Source organism: Populus euphratica, unplaced genomic scaffold (assembly GCF_000495115.2).
Source record: "Populus euphratica unplaced genomic scaffold, PopEup_1.0 scaffold56.1, whole genome shotgun sequence".
Classification (NCBI taxonomy): Eukaryota; Viridiplantae; Streptophyta; class Magnoliopsida; order Malpighiales; family Salicaceae; genus Populus; species Populus euphratica.
In genome coordinates this window covers 418,558-428,883 of record NW_011499930.1, presented here as the reverse complement: position 1 = coordinate 428,883, position 10,326 = coordinate 418,558, and positions in this window count along the sequence as shown.

The window sequence follows — 10,326 nt, the reverse complement described above, 5'->3', positions numbered from 1 at the left end:
GATATTTAAATAAGTATCTTTTTAGAGAGAGGAAAATATATTAATATTCTAGAGAGAGATGTTCTGAAAACATATATGCAATAGAGAATAAAGCTTGTCAAACTTTTGTTATGAAGGTCTCATAATATATTTATAATTCATAACTCTTGTTCTTTTGTGAAGAGAATAGCTTATAATATAATTACTTTGATAACATTTAATAAGAAATAAATATTTTTTATATCTATATTAATATTTGATTAGAATATAATAGTTCTTTAAAGAACTTTTTAACCACTAAAAAATATAATATTAGCCTAGTAGTATTTAATAAGAAATAAATATGATTTATATCAATACTAATATTCAATGAAAATAGGTCGTGTGATTTTCAATTGATTCCCATACCTGATTTTTAATTGATACCCATACCTTATCAGTTCTAAAAGTCAACATGTCACGTATATGAATAGACCAACTATATCAAAGTGGAGTCTTTTTGGACAAACATGTCAAAGTGATAATGCATATCGTAAACGGGGGGCACCTTTTAGACTAAAACATATATATATATATATATTCCATTCATGTGGTCTGTCTTGTTAATTGAAAAGGCAGCGGCAATGTTGGATAATTCTTGTCTCGAGGCCTTTGGATACCTTCGGCCCTGCAAATTCTTCTTTAAAATTATTAGACCATTCCATGCCGCCAGTTTTGTGGAGCCAAATCCCACTCATGGTGTGACCTCACTCGTCCTAGCTAGCCGCAGTAGGCTTTATTTTTTCCACATCGTGTTCGCAATTTCTCTGTACATTTATGTAAATTGAGTCAACAATTGAGACCATGCAAGCAAGGTATTTTTCATGTTTAGGAGGCCTGGCTAGCTAAATACAGCCAGGAAGGTGCTTAATATGGCGCCTTATATTGATTTTTTCCTTTTCCTTCGGTATAAGAAGGCAAATAGAATTCACAAAGCCGAGCTATAAAATCTAGCAAGAGATCATTTTTTGTTTTTTCATAGACGAGATAATATTTTGTTTTCATTTCTTTATAGTTGTAATCCAATTAATTTGATAAAAAAAATTCACAATTACAAAAAAGCAATATTTAAAAAGAAGGAGAAAATATTACAGCTTCTTTTATAAAATAAATCTCTAAGAGCATCTCCAACAAAAAAACAAATAAAAAGGCAAAGTTAAAAATATATTATTTTAGCTTTTGTTTTTTTTATTTGTCATTTCAACACAGCATACAAAAAAAAATCCAAAATGGCTATTTAATTTGGGAAGAGCTATTTCTATAGGTTTTCGTAGAAATAGCCAAAAAAAAATTAATATTATCAACGGTTATTTTTATAGTTATTGGTCAACAATATTTTTTTTTCTCTTTAAAAACAAGGAAAAAAATTTGTTATTTTATATTTTTGTTATGGGTTAATGAAAATAATTTTTTATTTATGTTATTATCTTTAACAAAATTAAAAGAAAGTAATAATAGTAATTGATATTGATAAAAATATAAAGTGACATTTAAAATTTATTACTTATTTCTCTTATTTTCAATGCATACAATCAATGCTCTAGAATTATAGTTGGTTCACTTTTATAAATTAATCATATTAATTATATAATTAATAACATCATAATTATATTATATGTAAAATATGTAAATTAGTTATATAATTATATTAAAATTAACTTAACATGAAATATATTAAAATATAAATGACTTTTCTAAATAGCTTTTTATCATTGGAATGCATATAATCAAAAAAGTTATATTTACACTATTCAAAAAGCTATTTTATTAATTTGGTTTTTTTAATTTAGCCTTTTGGGTTAGAGATGCTCTAAAATACTGTGAATTATTATGATATTTTTTAAAAGAACATTTTTTTCTTTGATCGTCAAACAATTTTTTTTTTAATTTTGTTCTTTGATATTTTATTAACCGTAAATTAAACTTGACAATTTATTTTGATTTGTCTACAGTATTAAAAAAGCATCCTGATATTTTATATAATTAATAACATCATAATTATATTATATGTAAAATATGTAAATTAGTTATATAATTATATTAAAATTAACTTAACATGAAATATATTAAAATATAAATGGCTTTTCTAAATAGCTTTTTATCATTGGAATGCATATAATCAAAAAAGTTATATTTACACTATTCAAAAAGCTATTTTATTAATTTGGTTTTTTTAATTTAGCCTTTTGGGTTAGAGATGCTCTAAAATACTGTGAATTATTATGATATTTTTTAAAAGAACATTTTTTTCTTTGATCGTCAAACAATTTTTTTTTTAAATTTTGTTCTTTGATATTTTGTTAACCATAAATTAAACTTGATAATTTATTTTGATTTGTCTACGGTATTAAAAAAGCATCCTGATATTAGACTGATACTTGTTTTTACAAAAACTAAATTCAGTTTTATTGCTTACAAAAAAATTGAAAGGGAGGCAAAACTGCAGGTTTTTTTAATTAAACTAGTTATGACATGCATTTTTATAAATTTTGGCCTCTAGAGTTTTTTGTTTTTACTTTTAATCTTTTTAATTTGAAACTTTTATATTCTGATCTAAAATTTAATTTTATTTACTTTTTAGTTCTTAAGTTTGAGAGAAGAAAGTGTTGTTGAAACATGGTAAAGGAGAGATAAAATGACCGGTTGTCTAGATTTTCTTAAGATCAATATTGAAAAGGATTTTTTTTTTAGTTTAATTTGATGTTTTTGAATGTATATAGAGATGTTTTAAGTTAAGAAATTAGTTTATTGAGATTGTAATGGTGTTATTAGTTTTTTTTAAATTTGAAAATAAGTTAAAAATGATTTTTTGAATAAAAAACTCTCCTTCGATTTTCCAACACCACTTTAATGGATGAAATCTAGGAAAATAAACAACATGTTATCTACCAAAGTCGATAATAACTTTATTTACATAAAATAAAAGGATGAAGAAAAATTCTTTGAGGAGAAATAAAAAGAAAAAAACTAGGTGTGTGATCTTGATTTCACATGCTTCTGCATGCTAAACCTTTCTTTTTTGTTAGAACACACATGAAGACCCATTTTCTTGGCTTTTCATGTTTATTTTTCAATTTTGTTTTAGATATTTATTGAAATGCACTATTACAAAAAATTACTACTCAATTTCTCATTGTTCTTAAGAAATTCATTGTTTCAATATTCATGTTGAAATCAATGTTAATTTTAGAATTTTTTAAATCAAATAAGATTTTAGCCGGGTTAACTATTGCATCTCCAAAGTTAGTCCAACCACACTAATCAACTCCCTCATGAATTATTTTAAAATCTAGCTGGATTTCGTAACCAAATTAACTCCCAACTTGACTGAATTTAATTAAATTTTCAAAAGCCTTTCTATGTCAGCGCAAGCAAGGGGCTGGTAATTTTACGAGCCATCAATAACAAGTTTGGTTCACTGAAGCACCGACATGCATGGTGATAGGCTTGCATGTTCAAGCCCTTCCTGAGTGCTAAAGGTCCTACATAGAAAACTGTCTTTGAAATATGATACAACCAAAGACAAACAAAGATGAAGTGCACTCATACTTTTTGTTGATTTAAGAGTAGTTGTTGACTTTCCTGTACAACAACAAATTAAATATACTTCAAGATAGAGAGGTGGTGACCAAGTGATAAAAACTTGGAATTAAGGGGTTTGCTTCTTTAGCCCTTCCTGAGTGCTAAAGGTCCTACATAGAAAACTGTCTTTGAAACATGATACAACCAAAGACAAACAAAGATGAAGTGCACTCATGCTTTTTGTTGATTTAAGAGTAGTTGTTGACTTTCCTGTACAAAAACAAATTAAATATACTTCAAGATAGAGCTCAAATAAAACCAACTGTTCTATGTTGGACCAAACATGTCCATGTGACGAATTTGTTTGACAAGATGCTGCAAGCTTAGCTTTCAACCTTCAGCTAGCTGCACAAACAAATTAAGCATTATTGGATGTATCTTGCCCTTACAAGCTTCCTCGCCTTTGCTTGTACGCGTGGAGAGAGCCCATTTGTTCAACTCCATTGGTCATGAAGATTAATGAGGTATGGAGCTAATAAATTAATTACTAGTCACTATAATAGGGTCTTGGCCTTTTTTCAATAAATAATAATAAAAAGAAATACTAGAGTGCGTGTGTCCGTGTTGTAATTAAAAAATAAAACTTGGACTTCAAACTTCATCCCTCTTGTACCTTATTTTACCGTAAAAAACCTAGTGGATTGGTAAAGAGCATTGAAGCTTAACTTATGGTATAATATGCATGATAACCATGGTTATAATTCATGGTATATGTGGGGTTGACCTTGTAGCAGTGTGTGCTCACTTCTACTTCAATAGTATATTACTAGGCATGGGCACTCCTACACCGCGGGTTCTCTTATATATATATGATGTTTAGGTGAAAGTATGTTTTAAAGAAAAAAGAAAACTTTGCGCCACAAGTTATACTCCTGACTTGTTAAATAAACTGGTTTTATTTTATCGGATAATAAAAAAAAAGATAAGCATAATAAAATTTTTTCAAGAGTAAAAGTTAAAAAAATTATAAAAATTTGGGAAATAAACTTTCTTTCAAGAGTAGAAAAATGAAGTAGTTTAATTTTCAGTCAATTAGACATAAAAAAACAAAGATTATTAAATAAAAGGATAAAAAATCTGCCCAAGTTAACCGAGTTATCATGATAAACATGTGATTTAAAAAATAAAAATCGAGTTAGCGCTAATTAACCCGCCAAGCACATATTAAAGGTTATAAGATCGGGATAACTTGATAGAAAAGAAATTAAAGAAAACCACAAAAAAAAGCCAAGAAAAAAAAAATATCAACTCTCATTAACTTTTCAAACCTGTGACTTGAGTCATTAGACCAAAGTCAAGGCCAGTATGAAACTTAAAATAAAAAATAAATTAGAAAGAATTATAAATTTTTTTATTGAAGGGTGGCATTTAAAAGAAAAATAACTCTAACAAAAAAGATAAAAAAATAAAAAGAATGAGGATCTAATTGAAAAAACTAATGTACCATATATTTGATTGAATGTTATAATTAAAAACTAATAAAACCTTTTACATGAGAGCTAAGAAAAAAATTGAAAACAATATATGTTACATGAGAGCTAAGAAAAAAATTGAAAAAAATATATGAAAAATTGAGATTGAAGGATGAAATTGAAAAAATAAAATAAAATTTTTATAAAAGATAAAAATTAAAAGTCAAAAGAATAAGGAATAAAATGTCAACAGCAATGAGGACTAAACTGTAGTTTTTTGGCAGAGAGAGAAAAGAAAAAAAGCCTCACTACTGATAAACTACGCTACCAACACTAGAATGCACCAAACTAATAAGAAAATGACGTAAAGATGATTCCAACAATATGATAGGAAGGTAGTCAAGCGATCAAGAGGCACCTAATGCACCAATAAGAAGATGACGTAAAGATGATTCCAACAACATGATAGAAGGGTAGTTAAGCCGTCAAGAGGCACCTCACGTGTCACTAAAAGTGTCTGGGTGCTTATCATGTGCTAATAGCTTTTTCATTAAAAAATATTTAATTTATACATAAAGACAAAACTTCCCTTCGTGAAATTCATAATAATTGAAAAAAAAAACATACTGAAAAGACCAAAACACTCTTAAACACATGTTTTATTTTTTTGATTTCCAGAACAATGTTGTTGTTGTATTATGTTTAAAAAGTGAAAAGACAGAACTACCATTGTCTATCAATTTTAAAGTTGTGACTTTGAGGGTAATTGAATCATTTTATTATGCTTAAAAATTATAAATGAAACATGTACCACTGGTCAATCCTTTAATATTTAATAGGCTATGTAAAAAGATCAAAAATCCCCATCAACAAGGCTATTGATTTATTTTTTCTAAAAAGAAAAAGCTAATTACATTATTATAATAAATAGTAAAATGTGTCTATATGCATTGTAAATTTCCCTTTATTTTATTTTATAGTCATCAAGAATGAACAATACTTAAATGTGTTATTAATAGTTTCATGGAGGGCAATTTCATATTTTTTATAGTCATTAAATATTATTTAATGAAAAACATTGTTGGCATGTGCAAGCTATTTGTAAAAGGTGCTTGCGCGCTTCTAGAGACTAATTATATCTTAGACATCTAAAAATACCTTTCCATCATGTTATTTGAATCACCTTACCATCCTCTTCTTGTTGGTGGGGTAGTTTGCCACAACATAGTATTTTTTTTATCCCTTTTTTTTCTTCTTCTTTGAAAATTATAGCTTGGTCTTCTTTGTTATTGGTATTTTAACTCTAATCCTTATTCTTTTGATTTTTAATTTTAATTTTTAGTTCTTTTATAAAAATGTTTTCAATTTCATCATTTTATCCTAATTTTTCATATTTTATTTTTTCTAATTGTGTTCTCACTCTTTTAATTTTTTTTTATTTTTTTGTTAGAGCTATTTTTGTTTTTTTCTTGTTGGTGGGGTAGTTTGCCACAACAGAGTATTTTTTTATCCCTTTTTTGTTTTCTTCTTTGAAAATTATAGCTTGGTCCTCTTTGTTATTGGTATTTTAACTCCAATCCTTATTCTTTTGATTTTTAATTTTAATTTTTAGTTCTTTTATAAAAATGTTTTCAATTTCATCATTTTATCCTAATTTTTCATATTTTATTTTTTCTAATTGTGTTCTCACTCTTTTTTTTTTTTTTTGTTAGAGCTATTTTTGTTTTCAATTTCACCCTCCAATAAAAAAAATTATAGTTTCCGTATAATTTATTTTTTATTTTGATCTTTATCCTCGTTCTTTTATTACTATTTTTTACGTCTTTTTATGTTATTGATCTTTTTTTTTTCTGATTTTATCCTTCAACATTTTATGGTAATTAAGCTTCATAATTTTTTTATATAATTAAAATCTTGTATCTCAGTGATTCCCTTCAATTAGAATTTTGGTTTTGCAATTAATAGGAAAACTGTATTCTCATGACTCTTCACATATGTAATTATTTTTTCTGGCAAAGTCTTATCATTTTAACGACCTTTTTTAGCTTATTTGGCCTAAAATCCTCCATCTCAATGATTCTCTTCAACTAGAACCTTGGTTTTATAGCCTTTAAGAGAACCATATTCGCACAACTATTCTCCACTCTAATTGTTTTAAAGTAGAGTCTTGTCATTTCAATGACCTTTTTTTTTTTTTGGCTTAGTTGATCTAAAATCATACATCTCAGCGATTCCCTTTTACTAGAACCTTAAGGAATTATATAAGGGCTTAGTAGGGAATGAGATGAATCATGTACTAAATCATTACCAGTTTAAACACTCAATGATTGTTAGTTGGGGTTTACATAAGCTTGAACCTTGACTCAAGTAATAAAGTAAGCCGCTAGTGCCCTACAAAATCTAAAGATCTATAATATATGATATCATGAATAATATTAGTGATGCATGAAAGCCTTTCATCCATATCCAATATATTATGCATGACAAGATGTAAAAAGAATGCATGCTAACGCTTTTAAACAAAGTAAATCATTCATAGCTAAAAAATAAATAAACATCAATCTTTACATAGTATAAATAAACAAAACAAAGCATGGTCCAATGTTCCTTAGTAGAGTCACCATCCAATCATACCCTTCACGAGAGTGCGATTTCGCAACGACCCTTCCTATATAGGTTTAAGGTCTTTTGTTGGATATGGAGTCGCCACTTGATATTATGGTTATTAGAAATCCTAACTGATCTTTAGATATTTTAGGTAAGGGACTAGTTGTATAAATGGAAGGTATTAACACTTCTAGAATGCTCTATCTAAGATGTATTGTTTTTCTTGTTTATGATTGTTGTGGTTTGATGATGTTTCTATTTCTATTAATGTATCCATGATGGGATTGCTAGAATGAATGAGCCTTGGTTTTCTAAGTTAATAACATGGTATGAAAGATATTGAAAAAAAAAGGTCTATTTACAACTTATACACTACAAATGAACCAAAGACAGAAATCCAAAAACATTTAGTGATTTTCATTTTTTTCCTCTTTTCTCTTTGGTAGCTTAGATGTCTATGACTCTTGTATTATAGAACATAAGTTGAAATATCCTTAATTATTATTGAGATTTCTTTTGAGATAAACTTGGAATTTTAGATACTGCATCATTCCAAAATAGTATTTTAGATAAAACAATTTTAAAATTTTTTGTCCTTATATTAGAATTAAATGACTTGTATTACTTACATTACTATCTTAGATATTAACCTCATACATGTTTTTTAACTTTATATTAAAAGTGAGTAACAAATTTTCTAAAAATAATTTTTTATATTTTTTGAAATATAAACTAAAATCCTTTAAAAATTTACAAACTGGTTGTAAAATCCATACAATGCCTTTTATATTTTTAAACATGTAGAAATATTTTTTGAAATGTTTTTTTAAAAAATGTAGAAATATTTTTTGAAATGTTTTTTTTTTTAAATTTAAGATCTACTCCAATATTCTTTGTTGTGATTTTTTCCCATATCTAAGGAAACCTTTTATTTATTTTTTTAAAACAATATTTCTAGATTTTTAGATTTTTTTAAAAATAATTTTAAGGGTTTGTTTGGAAAAAACCCATTTTTTCTTTATATAAGACTACCAAAATAGATCTAAGGGTATATTGTTTGCCAAACAAACTCTTAAGCCAAAGATTCCTTTATCAAAAAAATTGAAAACTAAACAAGGCCTTACGTAAATGACTGAATTTGACCTGGTCAAGTTGATCTAAAATCTTTATTTCAGCCTTAAACTAAATAAAAAAAAAACCTGAAAACAATCTAAAACAAGTCAAACATGAAAAAAACACAAAAACATGAAAAGTTTGTTAAAAACGGATCAAATCACAAAAAACTCTAGAACATGAAGAACAAATAAAGAACATCAAGAACATGTCTAACAACATAAATCAAGATCCAGATCATATATGAGCAAACTAAAAATATAGACATGTTAGAAATGAGTCATAGAGCAATAATCAAGCATAAAAAATCAACAATTATCAACCAATAATCATAATTTGATCAAAATAGGTTTTAGTTCAAAAAGAAAACTCTTGAATGAAAACTCAGAAAAAATTATCGAAACTAACCCTAGAATATTGATTAACAAATTCATGTGAAGATATTGGTGCAAAAAAGCAAAGCAACAATGGCTAAAATTAAATAGCCAAGGCAATGTTCATATGAAGAATGTTTAGTACTTAAAAATGTATTTTTATCAAGGTTTTATATCATTATTTTACACTTAAAGTATCAATAACTCATCAACTAAAACATATTTTATAATATCATGTCTAATACTACAAGATACCTTTCATTCATGGTAAATGTCCATCTTAAATGCAGGTCTATCACTTAAATAAAATGATTGATTGATAAATTTAACTTCTAAAATTTAAAAGACAATGAGAGGGTCAAGCTTAGAAAAGAAATATTGGTTCAGTCCAAACTAAAACACTGTTCGATCATTGGATCATCCCTCGAGCTATAGAACTTGGATTTAAATATGCTTTATATGGATAGAAAGCTAAGATATGGACTTAAAGCTTTCATAGGAATTCAATATTCAAAAAAGTTGTTTTCAAGTTCAAATTATAGCAATAACGGTGAAGTCCAAATCTATCATGTAGTCTAGATACTATTTAGTATTCAACCCATATCTCGAGTTATAAAAGTCCAAATAACCTTATTTTTTTTATTGGAAAGTTGAGATAATTTTCTAGAACTTTCATGGAAAAAGTCTATTCAAATTCTGATATTAGCAATGACGTTTTGATCAGACAAAAAGATAAAGATTGTCAGTCAAGATATGACCACCCACTCAACAATTAGGTAACAAATCAGGACCACCCACTCAACAATTAGGTAACAAATTAGTAGTTTTAAATTTTGGCATATAAAAACAGGTATTTGTCATGCATTTAGGCATCTTATTTTTCAGATCAAGATCATGTTCTTGCTCTTTTTTTATATTTTTGTAATGTTTAAGTTTTTATTTCATTAATTTCTTGTTTATGCCTTTCATTTTCTTTACTATACTTATATAATTATGTTCTCTTCTTATTTATTTATATTTTTCTCTTTCATTATGTTTAGTTGAGTTTATCATGTCAAGGTGAAAAGGATACACTAATGGTATAAGAATAAGTATAGTATAAACTCAATATGGATTTTAATGTTTGATACTAATATGTTTTGAATTTGTTATCTTGTTTACTTTTAATACTTTACTTGTTGAATAGTTAATCTAGATTTATGTTGTATAACCTTTGGTAT